At 34.6% G+C, this 24,890-nt stretch overlaps 1 protein-coding gene across 5 annotated transcripts in view; it reads right to left on the minus strand.

Annotated features, from left to right (window-relative positions):
* The window catches only part of SOCS5 (suppressor of cytokine signaling 5), a 96,712-nt gene that overhangs the window by 22,292 nt on the left and 49,530 nt on the right, over positions 1-24,890 (minus strand). The window contains exon 1 of one of the 5 annotated variants that reach the window (XM_079110114.1): positions 8,484-9,023. The exons of the other annotated variants lie outside the window; for them this stretch is intronic. The gene's annotated coding sequence lies outside the window, so the exon portion shown is untranslated. Of the gene's footprint in view, positions 1-8,483; positions 9,024-24,890 lie in introns of those variants that run through there. 5 annotated transcript variants of the gene reach the window in all.

Here is a 24,890-nt window from a genome sequence, read left to right on the forward strand (position 1 = left end):
AAAAGTATGTATCTTTTACAATAGCCTCAGTGGTATGAAATACCTAGGATATACCTAAGATCTGCAAATTTTTGCAGGAAAAAAAGCATTATTTGTAATGCTAAATTATGTGACATTAAAATGAAGGATTTCTGTCCGTCAAAAACACCCAGTAGGGCCAGGCACATGCCTGTATTCCCAGTGGCTCAAGAGGCTGAGGCAGGAGAATCAAAGCCAGCCCCAGCAACTTAGCAAGGCCCAAAGCAACTCTCAAAATAAAAAGGACCGGGGATGTAGCTCAGTGGTTAAGTGCACCTGGGTTCAACCCCCGGTACAAGAAAAGAAAACAAAAAAAACCCCCAAAAATCTACCAAGTAGGAAATATTTTTAATAAATATTGATAAAAGACTAATAGACATTCAGAAAATATAAAGAACTCCTACAAAAATTAGTAAGAAAAGATCACAAGATGGGAAAATGGGTGAAAGATTTTCACAGATGCTTCCCAAGAAGAAATCTGAATATGAAAGAGGCTCATCCTTCTTAATAAAAACCACAAAGATACATTCTTCTGCCCCAAATACTTTGATTTTATCAATACTATGAGACAGCAAGAATGTAGAACAATAGGAATATTACCTGTTGAGGTGAATATAAATTAGCCTAACTGCTTTGAAAAATAGTTTGGTATTGCCCAGAGAATGTGAAGATATGAAATTTTCTACGACGCAGCAATTCTACTCCTAAGTACAAACTTAAGATACTGGTGCCTATGTGCACCAACAAACATATACTAGAATAGTCATAGCTACATATTTCAGTATCATGAAACAGAATGAAGAATACATATATTGTGGCATGTTCATGTAAGTTCAAGACCAGCCTCAGCAACTTGGCAAGAATCTGTCTCAAAAACCACCTGGGACTGTAGCTCAGTGGTAAAATGACCAGAAGTTCAATCCCCAGTACCAAAACAAAGTAAGACAAAAATAAAAACAAAATTAAAAACTATATCATGTAGGGATACAAATAGATGGTAACCTTTACAGAGAACGTTATTTGCCAAATTATAAAAATGCTTACTTCTGAGGGCTGGGATAGAGTGGCAACAGGTAGTGTTCACTGGAAGGGGACAATACAGCAAGCCTCTTGGTATATTCCCAATATTCTATTACTTAATCTGGGCAGTAAATATGCCTTATAACTGCTCATTAAGCTATCTTGTATTCACTGTTCTCTATCTGTGTGTATATATATGGAGAAATATATATCACATTTTATCATAAAAAGGGAAATAAAGAGCAAAAAATAAAAAATAAAAAGCATACATGAGAGAGCAAAGAAAGCAGTTATTTGTTGTAGGCAACAGCAAAGTACTACCAACGATCACCTGGCGTGTTCAGTGAAACCCAAATAATGATCCAGCCCCACAATGGACTATTATTTCTATTATCATTACTATAAGATATTATATCTTAGGACAATCTCTAATCCAATAATCATGGAAATTGTCTTCTGCCAAATTTTTTTCTACTTGACTTCAATATGGTTATATATGTTTTGCCATTCTGAGAAAGCCACAAATATTTGGCACAGCCAATCCAATTGAAGGTTCCACTAAAGGAAAACATAGAACGTTCAATTATACATTGGTAATTACTTCGAATGTTATAAAATTAACTATATAGTAAATAGTTAATTCAACAACTTTCAATAAGAATATTTTTAAGAATGTAATTCTCCTTGACAAATTATTCTGCTACAATTATCTATTAATTCTAAGATGTTATTCTTTATTAAAGAATAACATCTTTAATGTTATTGTCCATTTTGCAGCTTACTAGCCACATAAAGCAATTTGAACTTGGCTCCCTTATTTAATTGTATGACATTCCTCAGTCCATTAACAGCCTCAAGTCTGGCCCACTTTGGATGTCCTCCAATGTACGTCAAATTTACTGTATCATAAAAATTAACATTTCTCCCCAAACTGGGAAGTCATCACCATGTTTCTACTGAACTGCTAGAAAATATTTAGGAGTATTTTACTCCTCCTTCACTTAACATTATCATATTTAATACTGCTTCGTTCATCAGCTTTTTAAAAAAAGTCTCTCAAATGTATCTTTTCTATTTTCACTGCCAGTAACCTTGTCCAGATTTCTTTTGCCACATTCTTCCCTGTCTACAACACCTTAGTCTCTCCTGTCTTCCTAGACTCATAACTCTGCCAGTTATTTCCTTTCTGTAACATTTAATAGTTACAGCATCGGGTGCCTGATGTTCACTCACTGCCATCCATAATTAGGCCCCACTTTATCCAAACAATTCTTCCTACTCTGAAGCACCTCCTCCATTCTATTTTTAACATCTACATCAAGTTCTAATATCTACCTGTTGATTTCTCTAAAAGGGTTTACAGTTAACCCTACAATTTTTTTTTTTTCAGATCACTTTCAGGCATGTGTCAGTTTTATCTCTGCAAATGTACCAGAAGATTCAAAAGACAAAGAATGGTTTTATATTACTTCTTATAACCCAAGTACCTAAGAAAGGGATAAAAATTTACATTCAGATTTTTTAAAGAAAAAGACAAAAAGGTATAGAACCAAGGTACTCTATTTTGTTCTGGTGTTTTGGTCTTGGCTCAGGTAACTGAGTATATCAACAGCTGGTCTGTGAGTTGATTAGTTAAAGCATGGCTCACCATTTTGCCAAACTGACCGAACAATTAGCTTCAATGGGAAGGCTTCTATGAGATCCTATTTAAACCACTGGATATGTAGTCTAAAAAATTACTGGCAATCAAATACTTAATAATCACTATCACTACATCTTCATTTCTATCTGTTAACAAAGGAGGTCAAGTAGGAGGAATGGAGTTTATTTTTCTTACTCCACCCAGTGAGAACTCTTTTCTGATCAATGCTACAGAAAATTAGTGAGCAAAACCATGAAGCTGCAGTTATACTATTTCTTCTTATTGTCCAATCATTAAGAACCTTTGTACTTCAAACGATTGGATTCCCCTGTGTCTTTTACCATGTAATAAAGAGAATATTAAAATCTAGTTTTTTTTCTCATGAAATGTTACTGTATTTGCTTCTCATTCCATTCTTGTACCTCTGAAGAATAGACTGTCTCTATCTTATTTGCACTTGTATTACATTTCCTTTAAAAAACATAAGTTAAGTGTGTGGTTTGTGATTGGGGGTAGTGATGGTAGAATTACAACAGATCAAGACACTACCTGAATGCTTAGAATACTTGTGGGAAAACAAAAGCCTTCCAAAAAACAATGTAACACAGCAATCCAAGTGTCCGCTGACAGATGGCCAGATAAACAAAAACTGGTACAAATAGAACATTATTCAACCTTAAAAAGGAAAGAAATTCTAATACATGGTACAATATGGATGAACCTCCAAGACTTCACGCTAAATAAAATATGCCAGTCACAAAAGAACAAATATGTATGTCTCCCCTCACATGAAGTCCCCTGAGTAGTCACATTCATAGAATCACAAGGGAGAAAGGTGGTTTCCAGAGGCTGGGAGAGGAAGGAGATAATAGTGTATAATGGGTAGAAAGTTTCTGTTGGGGAGGATGAAAAAGTTTTGGTGACAGGTGATGATGGTTATATGACAATGTGAAGGCACTTAATGCTACAGAACTGTACACTTAAAATGGCAAATTTTATGCACATTTTAGTCCAATAAAAAAAGTATCACAGAAGAACTATGCGACCCCTTTAAATAACTTCATGTTCTATATGGTGAATCCATCTTGAGATATTTAAAAGGATAAGCCAAGCCCTTTACAACTGGCAGTACCTACTCTTCATGTAATGAAGAAAAGAAAAACAAAATTTAAGTATAAGAAGTAGACACCAATGTCTACCGAAGCAATTACCCTGGTTTACATGGGTATTTAAATAATGCTATCTGCATGGGTCTCTGGTATTTTTGCTGTACTTTTCCTGAAAATCTTTATTCATTAATTCAACATGGGCCATGGACCATGTGGTAAACTTTATATAAGGTGCTGGAGATAAAAAGATGAAAAACAGTCTCTGAGAAGTATACAATTCAGTACAGAAGGGAAACAAATTATAATACAATTTAAGTGTGAATTAAAGAGTGCCATGGGAATGCAAAGCACAAAGCAACTACCTCCAGTTGAGGGAGTGTGGCGGACTGCTAGTCCCCAAGCCTGTTCTCCTTTTCTTCCATGATAATATAATTAACTGGTATAGCGCTACCCAGAATAAAGATTATATTTCTCAATCACCTTCACAGCCATGAACGAAGTCTGAGCCAGTGAAATGAAGCACATATGTATGGTGGAAGCTTTAGGAAAGCTTTCTTTCTTTTAAAATTTTTTTTTTAGATATACATGATAGTAGAGTGTATTATGATACATTATACATATATGGAGTATAACTTAGTTCTAATTAGGATCCCATTCTTATGGCTGAACATGATGTGCAGTTTCACTGGTCGGGTAAAAACAGAGAAAAGTTATGTCCGATATGTTCCACCGTCTTTCCTATCCCCGTCCCTCCTCCCTTCCCTTCATTCCCCTTTGTCTAATCCGATGACTTCCATTCTCCCTGCCCCACTTATCGTGTGTGAGCATCTGCATATCAGAGAGAACGAAGGACTGGAAAGCTTTCTTAAGCTGGCACAGGCCCTTCCTTCCTTTTCTTTCCTTCTTTTTTTTTTTTTTCCTTCCTGTATCCTGCTATTTAAAATAAAGTCCCCAGTTTTGGACTATGAGGACTAGGGTCAAATCTGGGACATTCTGAAGGCATGAGCTAAAAATGACTTTACGGAGCAGAGCTGTCATTTTAGTCCTACATTACGAACTCTGAACTCCTACAGAAATTAATGCTGTCTGTAGCTGGTGGGATTTTGGAAGGGTTTCCGTTTCTTGCTACATGCACCTAAATCTAACATCCACAGGGAACAGGCAGGCTTCATAGACAAGAGGATCTAGAGTTAGGTTTTAAAGAATGACTACTCATCAGGTAGAAAGGTGCATTTCGGATAGAGACACTGCAAAAAGCACAGACTCAGACCCTGCCTTTCCCAGAAGCAGAGAGGGGTTCCAATGGCTGAAGTACAGGGCAGATGTGGTACAGTAAAAGAAAAAGCAAACTGAAAGGCAGAGAAGAGAGAGACTAAAGGGTGTTACATGTCATGCTAAGCAAAGTGCTTTATTCTTTGACTTTGTCTTACAAAGTGATTATGACTCCATAGATAATTCACTGCATGTTTTAGAAAAGCCAAACAGATCAGTCAGAAAACAAAGCAGTATGAACCAATGTATGATGAGGACAGGGACTGGGAAGAAAAAACTTACTTCATGATAGAAAGGTACATTACTGTTTAGTAAAAGCAAAGGACTAGAAAAAATACTCACTGGCACAAAAGAAAACAATAAAATGTCTGAGAAAATTAAGGTAGAGGAATATGGACAATACACATAATTTGGAAATGTCCTAGATTATAGTATAAAGCTGCTCCCCCACCCTTTCGCTCTGTAGTCATTTTCCCGCTTCCCAACTTCTTGTCAGTCTGTGAACATCCTAGCTAGCTATTGGTCATCAGTCAGCTTGCAAGTATTCTTCTGTTATTGATCCTGTTAACCCACGGAATTTGACTCTGCTTAAGGATAGCTCGCCGCCATTTCTCTCTCTCTCCTCGCTTTTCTCTCTTCTTCTCCTCACATTCATGCTATCTCTCTCCAACTCACTTTCTTTCTCTCTCCATCTCACTTTTCACACTCTCTCTTGTGCGCTCTCTGCTTTCCTCTCATTTTCTCTCTTACCCTGCAGGGTAGACACTCTGTTTGCTAATAAACCCTCTTATGTGATGTTCCCATGTCCGGAGTGGTTTCTGGGCTCTTACATAAATTAAGTAAGGATTGGAATATCTCTGCCTTAAAGTAAACAAGCAAACGAATATGTTGTAACTATAATCACCTACTGATAATAAATTTCATTTTTATATGCCCCACATTCATGGTTCCTTTTCACAAATGGTTGTCATAGATTAGTAAGTCTTAGCTGAAACATTATCTTATCTATAGAGGAACTTGGTATTTGGTGATCTGATCCCTATCCAAGGGTTGTAGGCAAGGAACAACAACAACAACAACAACAACAACAAAATCAGCACTCTTGAAGCATATGAGGAACTTTAATTTTTATTAAGCAAGTAGTATACTCTATTGTTCTGTGATGATCACGTGTAATTTTTTCTAACTTTTAAATCTTATAAAAATAAAAAATTCCATCAATGTCCAATTATGAAAATAAAACAACAGCAACTATTGCCTCAGAAATATTAGACAATAACTCAAGAGTATATGGCTTCAGTGAATCCATAACTTATTAATTATACTCTTCAAAGTTTCAAATCAAAAAATTCTTAAAAAAAAAAAAGCTTTGCAATCTTTCCATTGCTTTTCTCTAACATCCCTAAATTTAAGTACTGCATTTTAGCCTTTTAACAAATATTTTGCTGAATAATAACCATACCCTCAATACAGTATGAGATATGTGAATTAAGTACCTGGAAGCTATAAGCCTGGTTTTATGTTTTAAGCTTATATTCCTGTTTTCAAATGGTTTTAGTGTGCTTTTGGTATCTTCCACCAGATTATAAGTACACTACTCTGTAACAAACATCAAAACACTGGTGCAGGTACACTGTGAGAAAACAATTTTATAAAGGGTAGAATAAAAGTTTTTCTTAATTTAGACTTGTTACTCAAATCATTTGCATCTAAATGTAACTTTCGCTTGAAAGAATCTAGTAATAGCTTAAAAAAAAACCTGAGATTTTTCACCTGCTATTTCTTCATCTCTTATAAAGTGGTGTGGGAAAATATAGGCATCTAGCGAGACACAGTGGTGCACACCTGTGAGGAAGCTAAGACAGGAGGACCTGAAGTTCAAGGCCAGTCTCAGCAACTCAGCAAGGCCTCAAGCAACTCAGTGAGACTCTATCTCAAAAAAAGAAAGAAAAAGAAAAAGGTCTGGGGATGTAGCTCAGTAGTTAATTGCCTCCAGGTTAAATTCCCAGTCCTGCCTACCCCCCAAAAGAAAGGAATCCAGTGAGCAAAGAGAATTTTGACCATATAATTATTTTTCAATGAATGCACATTAAGATGTTAAAACTTCTTCAAATGATGATTCACCACACCATTTTTTAAACATTGTAAGAGTAACGCTAACAGTGAAAATAGCTATTGTAAAGCTGGCTATAAATTCACCTGCTCATTACCACCTGCTCATGGCCCCAGCTCTTAAAATCAAGAAACAGAATTACAATAATAATGATTACTAGGAACAAAGAAAGGACACTGTTGTCAGTAAGCATTTATAGCTCTTAAAATATTTTCAATGAGGTCAAGCCTATGAAAGACACACACTTATTTCTTCTGACCTCTCCAGTGGGGTCTTCTTCAAACTATATTCCATAATGTCACCAGACAGTGTCAAATAAATCGTATTAGAAAATACAATTCTCTGTTCAAAATTCCCTGGTCTCTAATCCTTGAGAGATAAAAATGTAAATTCTTGTAAGTAGCATATTTGGTCATTGTGAATTTGTCCCCTGACTAATCATTAAGTTTTATTAACAGAGTTTCTTTTTCCTTCCTTCCAAGTTCTAACCACATAAGTTTCCTGAATGCAGTAAGCTTATTTCGGTATGCTTTCACACATTTCTGTTCCCTCTCTCTGGAATGCCCTCCCCCTCCATTTACAATACCTGACAAAATACTAGACTCATTTCTCAAGTCTCTTCAGAGTCCCATCCAGTAGCATGTTATAAAGCAGCTCTCAGAATGGGCAGAATGCCGACACACTAAGTTCTGCTACAACATTGGTTTTGAAAACTCCAAGTTGATTCAATGTGCATGTTACCTTGGGGAAAAATATGACAACAATACAAATACAAATCCCATTTGCTCATGTGTCATTGAACACCAGATGAATGCAGAAAACTGTACCCAATTGTAGCCCAGGGCTCTCTTCTAAGAGGAATATACAGCACATAACACACACCCCAAATACCTCGCAGCTACCTCAGTTCACCTGTGTTATCAGTAACTCCCATCTACATCTGGTATTAACTTTATATTGAATTTCTGACAACCTTCTACCATTTCACAATAACCACAAGAGGCAATTTTCCCATGCCTACTTCCACAAGCCAACTTCAGGTCTTTTTCAATGTGAAACACCATGTTTACTGTAATATTCCTTTTTCTTAACCATTTTAACATGAAAAACTAAGCTCTCATTTTTATTAGGTTATGCCCTAATCCCATTTTTCCTTATATTTGGTGACTTTTAGGAATGAAATGTTCCTATGCACATTTGTGGGTTTCTATGGTGTATACACTACCAGGTGATTTCAAACTACAAACAGCTTAGCTCTCAGGATCAGACCTGGCTCCAATATGCCACACCCACAGTACTGTGCACTTACCTTCATCATAACAATCATTTCTTTTGCATAATAAACTGTTTTCCTGTTTATTCCAATAGACAGTAAGATTCTTGAGGGCAGGGCCCTTGTCTTAGTCTTCTATAGCTGTTAAAACAAAAATACCAAAAACTGGGTGGCTTGTATAAAATAGAAATTTATTTCTCACAGTCTGGAGGCTGGAAGTCTAAAATCAAAGCTCCAGCAGATTTGGTGTCTGGGAAGGCCCGCTTTCTGATTCACAGATAGTCATTTTCTCACTGAAACCTCACATGGTGGGAGAACTCTCATCTCCTTGGCCTCTTATAAAGGCACTAATCCCACTCATGTAGGTTCCATTCTCATGACCTAGTCCCCTCCCACAGGCTCTACTTCCTAATACTGGGTATTAGACTTCAACACATGAATTTAGGGAAGATACAAGATTCCGTATACAGCAATCCCTTTTTCCTTAACACTGATATTCCTTGAATAGTATTCAGCAGACAGGAAGTCTCTTGCTAATGCAGAAACCATGAGGTAATGGATTTGAAATCTAACACAAATGTTAATAGACAATAATATTATTTCTATAATAGAAAATTAATAATATTTGATTTCCCCAACCCCATCAACCCCATTATAAAAGATCTGGGAATTGAACACAAGTGTTTCTGATCACAAAGTTTATCACAAGAGAAACAATGCATCATTACTTCCTACATATCCTCATAGACCTACAAATCTAATCCACTAAACTAAATACACCCTCAAGATCTATGTGAATTATAGATTAATTAAAAAACAGATTCTTGAGATAAGACTGACATTTTTCTCCTGAATGATGAATTACATATAATGCGTAACAAGCATATATATAATCTTTTGTGGGAAAAAAAAAAAGAAGAAGTTACACAGAATAAGACCCATCCTCCAAATATAGGCCATTTTACTCAACCCAACCTAAATCTAAAAGTTATCCTGAAATCTAAAGCAAACAATACTAGCATCCTGAAATCTGAAATACAGGACATTTTATAGCATAGTAATTGTCAGAGACTAAGTGATTTATTGACCAAAAATTACACCTAAGTTTAATTTCTTTATATATATGTATTCAACAATTTTAAGTCATGATGTTTATAATTTATTTAATGTTGTCTTGGGTAATAAAGAAAAGAGTGAATTTCAATCTATGTGTTAGAGATCTTGGCAATAAATTAGATCTGAGCATACTAGCATGTATCAAACAATGGAGAAAAATAATTTTACCTTCTTGAATTAAAATTTTGCTAAGAAACTAAGCCGTACTGAGTGCTTTTGAAGTCATATGACATTGAGGAATAATTCTCAAATTTAGCATGTATCAGTCTAGCAGAGGGCTTTTCAAAACAAATTACCAGACTCCACTCCCAGAATTTGATTCAGTAAATCTAAGGTAGGGCCACAGATTGTGCCAACATTTGTGAAATAAACAAAGTTTCAGAAAAGAAACAGAAACTATGAAATACAGTAGTCACAACTTATCTCCAGGGATACATTCAAAGACTTGTAGTTAATGCCTGAAATTGTGGTAGTACCAAATTCCACAGACAAGCACTGAGAGACAGTCAATCCAATAAAAGACAGCTACGACGTAACTAACTAATGAATGAATATTAACACAAGATTTCACATAAGATTTCATCACACTACTCAGGGTGCACCCAAGTTAAAATTTATGAATGTTTTATTTCTGGCATTTTCCATTTAATATTTTCAGACAATGGTTGACCATGGGTACCTGAAACCATGGAGAAGGGAGGACTACTGTAGAACCAAATGGAAATTTTAGAATTGAAAAACTGAACAACTAAAATTAATCAGTTATTAAGTACAATGGAGATAACACAAGAGAGTCAGTGAACTTGAAGACAGACTGATGAAAATGATCTAGTCTGGGAAAAAAAAAAAATGAACAGAGCCTCAAGAACCTTTGGTATATCAAAGGTCTAACCAGTTCCCTGAAAAGGGAGTGAAAGAATACAAAGGAGAAAAATATCTGAGCAAACAATGACTGAAAACTGAACAAACCTGGTAAAAAGCACAAGTATATAAGATTCTAGACACTCAGAGAAATCAAACAAAAGAAACCCATTCCCAGGCACATTGTAGTCCAAATAGTGAAAACTAAAGAAAAAATTTTGAAAGCAACAAGAAAAAAAAAAAAAAAGGTGATGAATTGCTTATAGGAGAATAGCAATCTGAATGATTAAGTTTCTCACTAGAAACCATGGAGTCCAGAAGGGCAGGGTGCATTTTTAAAGGGCTCAAAGAAAAGAACTAGCAATTCAAAATTTCTATACCCAATGAAAATTTCCTTTAGGAATGAAGGTGAAATAAAAATACTCTCAGGTGAAGGTAAACAAAAAGGATTTATTGCCAAAAGATCTGCTCTACAAGAATTAGTAAAGAACATACAGGAAATGATATAAAGAGAAAATTGGAACATTAGTAATGAAGAAATAATTTTTAAAAAGGTAGCCATCTGAGTAATATAATACATTATTCTGCTTTTGAATTCAAAATATATTTGCCAGCTGAAGGCAAAAACTACATAATTGTCTAGTATGGCTTTCCATGCTTGTATGTAATATAGAAGACAATACACTTAAGGGGGGGGGCGGGTAAAGAAACAAGGTATTACAATTTCTACATCCCACATAAGTGGAAAAATACTTTTAAGTAGACTATAAAATTTTAAACATGTATAATATGATCCTGAGAGCAACTGCACATACTAACAGGTACTCTCACACTATAATGAGTTACAATTTTTAAAAACCTACAACAGATAAAAAATGGAATACTAAAAATGTGAAATAATCCAAAAGGAGGCAGAACGGAAAAAAGAAGAACAATATACAAAGAGAGAAAAAAAAAAAGAAAGCAAACAACAAAACAGTAGAGCTAAATTTAAAGCATATGACTAAATGTGTTAAATGTAAATGATCTACAAACACCAAGGCAAAGCCAGAGCAGTAGTGTACACCTGTAATCCCTGTGACTTGGGAAGCTGAGACAAGAGAAGTAAAAGTTTAAGGCCAGCCTCAGCAACTTAGTGAGACCCTGTCCCAAAAGAAAAATAAAAAGGGCTGGGGGCATAGCTCAATGGTAAAGCACGCTTGCCATGAGGTCCTGGGTTCAATTCCCAGCACCACATACAAAATAAAAAAAAAAACAAAAAAACAAAGATTAGTTTTTTTTGTTTTTCTTTTTTGTTTTTAAAAGGATGACCCAATTCTATGCTACCTATTCATTTCAAATATGAGGAAATAGGTAGATTAGAAGTGAGAGGATGGAGGGCTGGGGTTGTGGCTCAGTAGTAGAGCTCTTACCTAGCATGCATAAGGCACTGGGCTTGATTCTCAGCACCACATATAAATAAATGAAAGGTTCATCAACAACTAAAAAATTAAAAATTAAAAAAGTTGAAGTGGCTATGCTATTATCAAAATAAATTTCAAAGCAAAGAAAATAAGGAGGCATAAAAAGGACTCTTAACACAATGATAAAGGGCCAATTCACCACAAACAACCTAATCCTCAATGTATTAACAGAAGGAACAACTGACAGAACTTCAAGGAGAAACAGGTATTTATAATCGTAGCTGGAGATTTCTACGCTCTCACTCTCTCAGCAATCTAAGTAACAAAAATGTAATGCACACACACACAAAAATCAACAAGAATATAAAATTCAACACTACTACCAACTGGATCTGACAATTACAGAACATTCCACCCAATAGCAGCAAAGTATTTTTTGTTTTCTAGTACACACTGAATGTTCACCAATATGAACACATCTCAAAGGTCATAAGACAGATTTTAACAAATTTAAAAGAACTGAAGTAACATAGTTCAGTTCATAGTAACATAGTTCTCTGACTATAGTGAATCTATATTAGAAATAACAGAAAAACCTCTAAAAATTTGGAAATTAAACAATGAATGTGCTTTTAAGTAATCCACAGGTCAAAGAGGAAGTGTCAAGGGCAAGTAGAAAATAAAAACACATCAACAATTATTTGATGCAGTTAAGCAATGCCCAGAAAAAAGTTTATAGTGTTAAATGCTCATATTGACCTCCCCCCAAAAAAAATTCTCAAAACTATTAGTGTCCACTTCAAAAAGCTAGAAGAGTAAATAAACCCAAATCAAGTAGAAGGACATTCCTACAGTTAACCTCAAACTTAATCATGAAAGACTGAATGCTTTCCTCTGTGATTGCAAACAAATCAATGATATTTACTTTCGCCACTTGTATTCAATACTATATATGAAGTCTTACCTTGTGCAAGAAAGTGTACAGGGAGGAAGCACACAGATTAGAAGAAATAAAAGTAGCTACATTTGCAGACATATTTGTCTATATAGAAATTCCAAAGAACCCTTCCCCCCCCCCAAAAAAAAAAAAAATAACCCTAGAACTAATGAGTAAGGTTACAAGATTGTAGGATACAGGTAAACACACAAGTCAATCCTATTTTTATAAACTGACATGAACAATTAGAAACTGCAATTTTAAAATACCATTTTCAATAGCTCCAAAAAACTGAAGTACTAAGACATAAATCTGACAAAACATGTACAAGAGCTGTATGCTGAAAACTACAACACTATAAAAGAAATCAAAGATGTAAATAAACATGCATAACATTTGAAGATTTGAAGACTTAACATAAAGATGTCTATTCTTCCCATTTGATCTACAGATGTAATATGATTCCAATCAACCCCTACCTCCAGATACATTTTGTCGATGCAAATTAATTCTAAAAAGCAAAAACAAAGAAACTAGAATAGTCAGACAATTTTCGATAAAATTAAAGAAATACACTATCTGATTTTAAAACTTAAAAAGCTACAGGAATTAAGACAATATGGTATTGGGGAAGGGACAGACACATAAATTTTTTTGTTCTATCAAAGACACTGTCAAGAGAATGAAGAACAAACTACGAACTGGGAGAAACTATTGGCAAATGGCATACTTGACACAGAATTTGTATCCTGAACACATAAAGAATGCTCAAAACTCAGCAGCAACAAAATACAAAATAAGCAAAAGACTTGAACAGAGAGTTCATTCACCAAGAAGGGTAGATGAAAGGCAGCTGACTACACAAAAAGATGTTTTACAACATTGTTATCCATTTAATTGAGGAAATCCTAATTAAGCCAAAATAAATTAATAACAGATAAAATAAAAAATACTTTACATACTGAATGCTGGCGGAGATGCTGAGCAAGTAGAACTCTCCTAGGTCTGGTGGGGATGCAAAATGGGACAGACACTCTTGAAGTTTGCAATTTCTTAAGTCAAACATACACTTAACATATGACTTAACAATCCCAACAATTAGCAATTATCCTAGAGAAATAAAAATTTGTGTTCACCCAAAAACGTGTACATAAATGTTTATAACAGTTCTATTCATAATCATCCCAAACTGGCAATGATTCAGATATCTTTCAACAGGTGAAGAGATAAAATGTAGTACAGCCATACAATGGAACACTATTAAGCAATAAACAGAATCATTCATTCATATAAGCAACAATTTGGATGAATTTCAAAGTCACGCTAAGTGAAAGCAGCCAGTCTTAAAAGGTAACAAACATATTGAGTGCTTCAATTTACAAGACATCAGTGGTTATCAGGATTATGGCAGGAAAGCCAGGGGCTAGGAATGTGGTACAAAAGAGTACCAGGTAGTTTGGGGGGTATAGAGGGCTTCTTTATCTTGCCTGTAGTGGTAGTTTTGTGCATTTATGTAGAAGTTAAAATTTATAGAGCTATACACTAAATAATCAATTTTGCTGTATGTTAATTTTAAATATTCAAGGATTTTTAAAAGTACATAGTATAAATTATCTTAGACTTTCTAATTCCTCATAAATCATCTCAAAGTAAATGTTTTGAGTATGTTGCATCAGTAAAATGGGAGAATGAAGAGGCAGTTGAGTAGACTAAAATTTTTTAAAGTAATTTGAGACTCAGTTTGGAAAAGGCCCTGTTTTAAGGGTCTTGGTTCTTAGTTTGGGTATTATTGGAATATGGGGCCTAGTGGGAAGTTTCAAAGCACTGAGGGCCTGTCCTTGAAAGGACCTGAAGGACCCTGATCTCTTCCTCTGTTTTGTTCCCTGTCATGAAGCAAACAGGGTGTCCCACAATTATATGCCACTAAAGGCATATAGGACAAAGCAATAGGAATAATTGGTCATGGACTAAAGTCTCCAAATAAACCTTTCCTCTTTTAAAGTTGACAATCTCAAGATATTTTGTTATAGTAATTGAAAGCTAATACAATGTCTCAACAAACAGAGGTTATGAACACCTAATATCAAAACCAAATATTTAAATAGTACCACACAAAAAGATAATTTGAGATGATACAAATATGATATGCACAATATAATGATTTTAGATTGCTTTTAATCATAGTATTAATATACTTTTGTCTTTACTCCTCCCTAAAACAGTTAAAATATCTTTTGGTTAAATTAATATTTATTGTGACCATATGAATATTGTAGTTAAGCCACTTTCTTTTCTTATATAATCATTTTGTTTTTCCTAGAATAGCAGCCTCTTTTTGGTTTGCTTGGTTTTCTCTGTATCTATTGCATTCTTTCTCAAATTCTTTAACAGAATTGTAAAACGACTCTCAGTAAGGTTACACATGCCTATACAGTGCTTATCCTATGACCTTCCTTAGCCATTATTCTAGCGACTCCTTTTTCTTCTCATGAAAATGTTCTACTTCATCCTCATGTTTTTTATTCTTTTGGGAAAAAACTAGGTTAGAAACAATTTATCTTCAGAATTTTGAGGGCATCACCCCGTTATTTTCTAGTCTCTAGTGTAGCTGTCAAAAGGTCTCAGACTACACCAATTTCCACTCTTCTGTTTTTTCTGAATATTTGTAGCTGCTGCTCCTCCTCCTTCTTAGTGTGGGCCTTTTCCATTAACCTCTGCCCTCCTTCCTCCCTTTTCAAAGTCCTTTCCTTAGACACTACACCTCTTTGATAGTCTTTTGATTATCTTCTATATTCTTTTCTATTTTGCATTTATTTCCCTTTTTTACATTCTGGTAGATTTCTTTCACTTCAGTTTCCAACAATTCTATTATAGTTATGATACTTCTTCCTAAGATGACTTTAATTTCTAAGACCATTTTCGTGTTCTCTAAACATTCATTTTAATAACATCTTATTTGGTTTCTTGGATATAATATCTCATTTCTCTGAAGATGCACACTTCTACAGTATTTTCTTGTTTTTCCTTTTAATACCTTTATATTTCCCATTTCTTCTTTACACCGTTTTTCCCCTTGAATTTTTAGATCTGTTTTTCATTTTAGAGGCTTCTGACAAGTGTCTGAAGCTTTCTGGCTGGCTGTCTGCATTACAATGCTGATTAGAAGCTCTGTGTGCATGGGTGGGGCTTCTGAACTGTTGGCTTCACTACAAAGGTGTGATGAAGCAATGAGCTGGTTTTTATATTAGGAGACCCCCAAAAGGAACTGTTAGCTCGTAAATTATCTCAAGAGAGAAATCCTCTGATCTCCTGTATAGGTCATAGCACCTGACTACTATGTTATAAGAACAGGGAAATAGGAGCCTCAATATTTATCCTCAATATTCAGACTTGCACTGAAGTCTGTTTTTTCAAAAGTTATGCTTATTTTCAAAAGATACCCCAACCTTAGCTATGACTGAATCTTAGATTAAATTTGCCAAGCTATAAATCTTCAGTTTTACCCAAAATAAAGGAAGATCAGTCTCTTGGCTATTGAGGGTAAAGGAGTAAAGGTATGTGGGAATCTCATACATATAGATTTTCAGCCCTCCCTGACATTATCTTTGGAGGAACTGGCATCAGTTCATAGACCATGTTTTGAGTAGTCATGGTTTAGAGCTGTGCTGTCCAATCTATGTGGCTACTGATCCCTGAACTGTGGTTTGGTCCACATAATGAAACTATAATAGTTTGGATTGTAATTTGTTAAACATATTGCTAAAATTAATTTTACCTTGTTCTTATTACTTTTTCATTGGAGCTACTAGAAAAATATAAATTACATTTATTGTTAGGATTATATATCTACTGAAGAATACTGCTTTAGGGCTGGAGTCTGCTAAATAGAGGCGGAGGGACAAATCTGGTCCATAGCCAGTTTTTGTGTGAACCAGATAAGAATGGGTTTTTAAATTTTTTAAGGGCTTTAAAAAAAAAAAAAAAAACAAAACCCAAATAAAAACCCATAAAGAACATATGACAGAGACCACATGTAGCTTGCAAAAGCCTGAAATATTTTCTATCTTGCCCTTTTCAGAAAAAGTTTACTGGTAATAGTGTAGAGTACATATGTGAGATAATAAACTAATACTACTACTCTAGACACTAGTAGAGTCATACTCAGGAAACCCAGAAGTCTAACCCTCTTCTTCATGTTTATAAATTTTGTAGCTCTCCAAAAATAATTTTTCTGATGAGCAAATTAAACCTGAAAAATGACTGTTCTAGAAAATGACCAAATTAAAAACCATTCATCTTATACAGTTGTTTATAGGCAGAAAACAGCTGTACTTGCCAGGGCAGTGAAGGCAGTTTCTCTAACACTCAACCTTTGGTTCAGGTTCACAGAGCATGACAGTTATTTCTCTATTCCTAATCTGGAGATTGTTACCAGAATGCACTGTGACATCTTCTCATTTAAAGAAAGGCTATTATGCTTCCATACTCCTTGGGGAAAGAAAGTGGATTTTTCTTGACATGGGAATGCTGTGTGGGCAGTTGTATTAATGGGAAATAAGACATACTAACAGTGATTTATAGAATAAGTCACTTAAGAAACAAGGTATTTCAGCCACTTTAATATTTACAATGTCAGATTTGAGTTTTTTTGGTTAAATTCTCAGATATGCATTTTAGGACAGAGCTGAAATCCTTTGAGGTCTAAATTATAACTCTATTACTTTACAACTCTATTTCCTTATTTTTTTTACATGTATACTGGGCTAAAAAAGAGTGTTAGATTTCAATTGTATTGACTCTACAATGATAATTCATCAACCATTATGATCTTCCATATTTCTATACATGCTTAGCTATCCTTAAAGCTATCCAAAGCAAATTCCTAAAAGTTATACTTTCCCCCAAGGAATCATAATTTGAAACTGGTTTTATAATGCTTTTCTAAGTTACATGAACTTTTGTTGAAAAATTGTATTTAACAGGCTAAGCTATAAATCAGAATTAAAGAAAATTAGGTCAAATTCCATTACTACAAAAGCTTACTTATACAAAAATTTAAAAGTACAGTCAGTCAATGGTCCCTTCAATGCCAAGCAGTATCTATTATAAAATTTCCACAAAACGAAATAATTGAAATAGTTCCCAGGACTTCATTTCAATGAAATATAACGAAAGCTTTATGAGGAATAAATTAAATTCAACAAGTTTTAAGATAGCATTGCATGCCACTGTGGGTAAAAAGGAAGACTTAGCACCAATTCAAATCCTTCCTCTACTGTTCAGAGTCCACCCTAGATTGCTTAACCATGATAATATTTTTCTAATACAAAGGTTCTTCAATCACAGTAACAAAAATTGAAACAGTGGACTGATTAAAGTATTTCTATGTTGAATTCAGGTACAAGAGCAGTTTAGAAGACTAAAGGTTTCACTGATATTTGGTGGATTTCAATAGTGTTTGGAAAAAGACAACAGTACTATTAATATTAAGATTGACTTAATTTCTTGGGATGCTTGGCTGTCATATCTATAGCTCCTTAGAAGAATCTGAACACCCATCTGCCTTTTAAAACTATTTATTGTTAATTATTTATACACTGAATTGGGACTTTGTCTGTATTATCCAGCTAGACAGCTATCTGCCTTAACACTACTATTTATATTAGGGTGAACCACATAAATCGCTGAGAGTTACACTAATGCAGTGTGCCATAACATAGTAATACAGTAGACCATGTATATGTACACTCAGAAAAAACATGGAACCCTTCAATCATAACATGCCCAGATATTCCTTCTCACTGTTTGACTTTTACATTTAATGAGTTAGTTATGTTAGGCTTCCAAACCCTGTTCATGCTATTTGTATTATATAATTACATGATTTGATTAAATGCTAATGAACATAGTAGAAAATGAGGGGGTTGGAAGTTTGACTAAGTTGAATGACTCTGAAATAATGAAAATAGAACTGAGAAGAATATGACAAAGAATTTATAAGGATTCTAAACTCAGAAAGCATTGGAAGAGTTTAAAGTGCTGGTCTACTTAAAAAACCAAAGTGGAATCTTATGTGATACATTATGGGTCTAGTTTCCTGCAAGACTGAAAATATGAATCTGCAACTAGATCTACTCTAGATCTTGGTTCTTTAACCAGGACTGACAAATGAGCTGGGTTGGTGGCACACACCTATGATCCCAGTGGCTAGGGAGGTCGAGGCAGGAAGATTCAACTTCAAAGCCAATCTCAGCAATTTAGCAAGACCCTGTTTCAAAATAAAAATAAAAGGGCGTGTGGGATGTGGTTCAGTGGTTAAATGCCCCTGGCTTCAATCTGAGGTTTGGGGGATGAGGAGACTGACAAATGAACATAAAGGTAGAGTAAAATATTTAAGGTATGCATCCCTTTTCATGGTTTCTTGTTATTAAACTTTTTAGATAATTGGTCTAGGTTGTATAAGGTAAGAAGCCTTTCCTCAACAATTATTTAATTAAAATTAAAATTAAAATCTGTTGCCAAGATAGACGAGCCTAATGTCCTCATGATAACAGGAAACATGACCTAGTTGGGGTTTTGGTGAACAAGGACATTCTCTGAGGAGGTGGATATTTCAAAATTCTGTTCAGAAGATGAGTGAAATGAATTGGACAGAGTTCTGTAGGCACAGAACAGAATCTGCAAATGTCCTAAAGCAGGAAAGTTCAGGGCATGGATAACAACCTAGCAGGAAGGGGAGAGTACCAAGATGACATAAGAGAACAAGAATGGATATTAGTTGACTCTGCACTGAAGACAAAGCAGAGGTCCAAGTATGAAACTCATTAGGGTGGTGATAGTAGAAAATGGATATAGAGTTTTAGAAGTACAAATCTACAGGGTTGAAACTGGACTGGACCTGCAGAATGAGAAAGAGGGATGTGTCAAAAATAATACTCAGGCAGATGCATGGACAGAGACGCTATTTCAGAGATCGAAGAGTGTTTGGCAAGTGGGAATTTGGGAGTGTTAATGAATTTAATTTTTGAAAGATGCAGGTTGTGGGGACATCTAAGTGAATACTCGTTAGTCTACTGGTATATATTTGTGTAATAGAATACGAAAATAGCAAGAATGACAACTACAGCTATTGCATCAATGCCTATGAACTTCACAAACAAAATGCTTAGAGAAAGATGAACACATTCATGATGAATAAATCTACTTTTTAAACAAGCAAACTCATAAACCATACATATTATGTATGTATGTTTAAATATATATACACACCTAATAAATATAAAAAGCAAAAAGAATGTCAGAGTCAGCAACAATAATGGCTGCTTATTGGAAAGAGCAATACAGAATTAGGAGAAGCACGAGAGGTTCTAAAACTAGAAAGTTTTCTATTTTTTAGCCTGGGTAGTAGGCTCAAGGTTTTTGGCCTATTAAATATTCCTTAAAGTACCCTGATAATTTTATCCACTCTTTCCTATGTATGACACACTGCATAATAAAATTTTTACAATTACACAGGCCATGCTTTTACCACAATGGAATAACCAAATACTGAAATAATTAAAAAAAAAAAAAAAAAAAAAAAAAACTAAGGCAAACAAAATGCTCTCTTAACTCTTAGGTAAAAGGGTAAAACTAAAAGTAAAAAGCTATTTAGAAAATAGCACATTAATAATATGGGTTAATTTTTCTATATGGCAAATTCATCACAGTTAAAATGTTCTTACGTTTAACTTGGCTATTACATACTTTAGATGGTTACTGTAAAGACAGCAATGTTAAAAAACAAAACAAAAAAAAACACCAAAAGTAGTTGGGCATGGTGGTGCATGCCTATAATCCCAGTGATTTAGGAGGTTGAGGCAGGAAGATTGAAAATTCAAAGCCAGCCTCAGCAACTAAGTGAAGTCCTTAAGCAACTCAGTGAGACCCTGTCTCAAAATAAAAAACAGAAAGGGCTGGGGATGTGGTTCAGTGGTTAAGCACCCCTGGGTTTCAATCCCCAGTACCCGCCCCCACAAAAAAAGTTCCCTGATATAGTACAGGGCTCAGCAAAATTTTCCTTTTTCCTTCGCCCTTCCCCTCCCTTTCTTTCTTTCCTTCCTTCGTTCTCTCTCTCTCATCTCTCTCGTGTTCTCATCTCTCTCTCTTTTTGTAAAAGACCAGATAGGAAATATTTTAGGCTTTGTTGGCCATATGGTCTCTGTGGCAACTACTGAATTCTATCACTGTAGCAATGAATACAGTCACAGACAATATATAAATATCTAAGTATGGCTACATGTCAGTGAACTTTATTTTTAAGTGACATTTGAATTTCATATAATTTTCACTTGTCACAAAATATTATTATTTTTAACAATTTAAAAATATAAAATCCATTAACTTATGGGCTATACAAAAACAAGAGGTAGGTCATAGTTTATTGACTACAATCACTTCTATAGAACCGTTTGGGGACCCATTATTCTAAGTTCATCTTAAAAAGTGCATAAAGATAAAGGTACATGGATGGTTATTAGAGCAAAACAGTGAAAAAACTGAAAACTGTTTCTTGTAAAAAAAATAATATACACATTAGAGAAGAATTAAAACACCATAGAAACATGCAAAAAATCTAATCCTGTCCTTGAAATTCCACTATCCAGAGATAATCACTGATAAATTTGGTTGACTATTCAGATGGTCTCTTATGCAAAAAGCTATACACAATCTTCTCTTACAGCTAAACATCTTCATGTCTATTGAGTCATCTAGTTCTCTTATTTTCTGTAAAATGCTTTTTTATTTTTTGGTTAGCTTTGTCAGAGATGTCATTAGCAACTTAAAAGAGAAACACTTCTGGCACTTACATTTTTTAAATGATAAATCCAAGAGTCCCCTAATGTGAGGCATAAACATTACACCTCTAAAAACGTAATTTAGACAAAAAGGAATGATGAAGATGATGGCAACAGCTACAATGACATTTACATGCCCTGGGCGGCTAAGCTTGTGCCATGCACCTGATAAATGCATTTTCCTTCTTCCAATAATTACAAGTAATAACCATCTCAATTTTATAGATGAAGAAGCTAATAGACCAAGAGATTAATAACAAACCCTAATTCTGTTTCTTCCACTATTTTCAGGGCCAATTTCTGGGTTTTCCACCTCTTCTTGAATCATTTAGAACTGTTTTATGAACACACTTTAAGTCCTAGCAATGTCATATAACATGTTCGTTATAAACCTCAAAGAACCCATCATTTCTATATCTTTTTCAATTATTGGAGAACATAACAATAGAATTTGTCTGGAGAATTAGTACACATACCCACCAACAGAACCTCTAATATTAAAATATGACAAAGGTAGCACACAAAAAATTACTGGCCTATTTAATTTTAATGAATGATATTTGGCTAAAAGAATCCAGAGTAAAGATATATTCGCAGGCCTACTTAAAGTGTTTTTGATTTTTTACACTCCATGCCTATCTATTATAAAACCCTAATCCTTAAAGTAGGACTGTATACCTCTCAGAATGTTCTGGTACTGTTGTGACTAACGGATCTAAGTTTTACTGCTTTTCAAGAATTAATTACTTTTAACCATATGGTCAGTTAAGAATATGTTTGTAACTAACCTAATTTCAAGGAATGAGGTTTTAAAAGTTCTTATATTCCCCTCTCCACATTAAGGGAAATAGAGACATTTTTAAAAGAAAGCATAGTCACAGTGATAAAAGATTCCATATAACCCCCCCCCCCCCAAAAAAAGGGATAATTTAAGGCTATTTTCCTAATTAAAACACAAATATTTAAATTTTATATTTTCATGTCTTAATTTTACCCAGACAATTCTGACTTGCAGTATCATGTAGGAGGTGCTCTAGGTCCAGCTTACACCCTATTCTTTGGCCCAAGCTCAATGTATAGACATTGCCTGTACTTTGCTTAGGGAAGTAGAATGAAAAGGGCACAGACATGAACTAGTCTAACACTTGAGGGCTGTGAAGGGGAGTTTGATTTTAGCTTTACCATTTCAGAATGCTATGAACTTGAATGTATTCCGTTACATTTCTTGAACATGAATTTGTTTCCTGGAGTATCCACTTATGGATTGGATATGATGACTGAGAAATAATATATACTGGCCCCCAGAAGACACTAAAATATCAGGAGGTTTAAAATATTACCATTACTATCTAGCAATCTTTAGCTTTTTTATTTAAAAAAAAAAAAAATTTCTCCCTTTCAGTTCTTGTGGGTCATACCACAAATGTCAACATCTGCTGACAAAAGTCGTATTGATCATTAAATATCTATATTACTTCCTAGGAAACACTATGGAGATTTCCATGTTCTGAGCAGTTAAAGCAGCAGCTAATTTACAACTATAAACTAAGGGAGCTAATCTGTATAGTAATGGGCAAGGTCTAGGACACATAGTAACTTATTCATTTGTTTTTGGCTTCAAAATTTCTTTTAAGTCTATAAAACACTGCTATCAATTTAACCATTTTACTCTATACTAGAAAAGCATAAAACCCCATTAAAGTTAGCGTCATTTTCCATAGAGAAAATATCTTAGGTAATATACTAACAATATACCAGTCACTGAAATGTTTCTTATCTGGCCAGCACGAGTGGCAAACTATGGGGTAGGATACAAATAACATATGCTTTAGATTTAGCAGGACCTAAAATCCATTCATGCACGGACTGGAAGTGTGAGATCTAGGTCTTAGCCTTTCCATCTAAAAATAGGAACAATTACCACCTCTTACACCATAATGGTAATATAAGTACAGTTGAGTATATAATAGGAGCCTCAAAATTGGTAACTTCTGATATATACACCAATCCAAGAAAGGGATGGTACATTTCAGTGATAACAGCAAAAGCAAGGCTGTTGTATGGCAGGGGTAGGGAGGTAAGATTACGGGTTAGTTATGTCTTGCCTTCATCTCCACCTCCAGGGAGGCACATCAAGTAAACTGTACTGAGCATTAGAACTATGTGTTTAGTACTGCCTCTATAGGTCATGCTTCCCAAAGGGCATCAAAGTCCTCCCGTCGCACCAAAAGCAGTTAAAGACAAACAAGAAAACCCCAACAACTCTCAGTGGAGGAACTTAGTGGGCAGCTTAAATCTGGAAAAGTCTTTCCGAGTTTGGGGAAATGCTTAACAGTGAGCTCATTGTGACCTGGCTAATAATTTACAAGGAAAACAGTGAGTGGAATATATTCTGGACCATTTCCTTCCTCTAGGAAGGATAACTATTTTATAACCACAGCAATTTAAATAAAATATCACAAAAAATGCAAAGGACTCTAAGGACTTAAAATAAAATAAATTATGATAACATTTTCCTTATACATTTTAATCTAAAACTGCATACATTATTATTCATTTACAACTTTAGGATACCTACTTTCTTCCAGAACAAATATTAGGTCTGAAAAAAAACGAACTGGCTTCAAACAATTTGACAGCTGTGTATGAATCAAAAAAGAAAGGAAAAGAATGAAACAAATGGCAAGTAAACAATCAGGGACACTTCTCTTTTTCTGAGGTAGCTTTTCTACCACCATAAGAAAAAAAATTAACATCTCAAAATTAGTCCTGTTCTTAGGGAGGTTTCTGAGAATGGTGCTTTAACAATCATTTAGAAATGAATGTAAAAAGAATTAGGTTGGTCAAAAATTACAGAATAGAAACAATAATATACCTCAGTTTTGTTCTATGCATCATGTACATACTAGTTTATTTTAAAATAGGACAATCAAAAACCCTTAGCTAGTTAACAGAACTGAAATAAAAACCTCACCTATCAAATGCAGAAAATAAGGTAAACTGAAGAGATTTTTTTCAAAAATATTCATTTTTAACATTTGGGGAGTACCACATGTGGAAAACATTATGATAAAGTTCAAGCTCTCACATGAGAATACTCAAAGCCCTCGCTCTATGCATATTTACTCTAAATTGGCCCACAATTTAAGCAAACTTTATTCTCTGGACACCACTGTGTAGCAACTTAGAAACTGAAAATTAGAAGGGGTGGAGTGTGGCTGGACAAAAGTGGTACATGCAAGTACAATGACCAGAGCAAGCAAAGACCAAAGAAACCATAAGTACAGTA

This window comes from Sciurus vulgaris (assembly GCF_902686455.1).
Source record: "Sciurus vulgaris genome assembly, chromosome: 14".
NCBI lineage: Eukaryota > Metazoa > Chordata > Mammalia > Rodentia > Sciuridae > Sciurus > Sciurus vulgaris.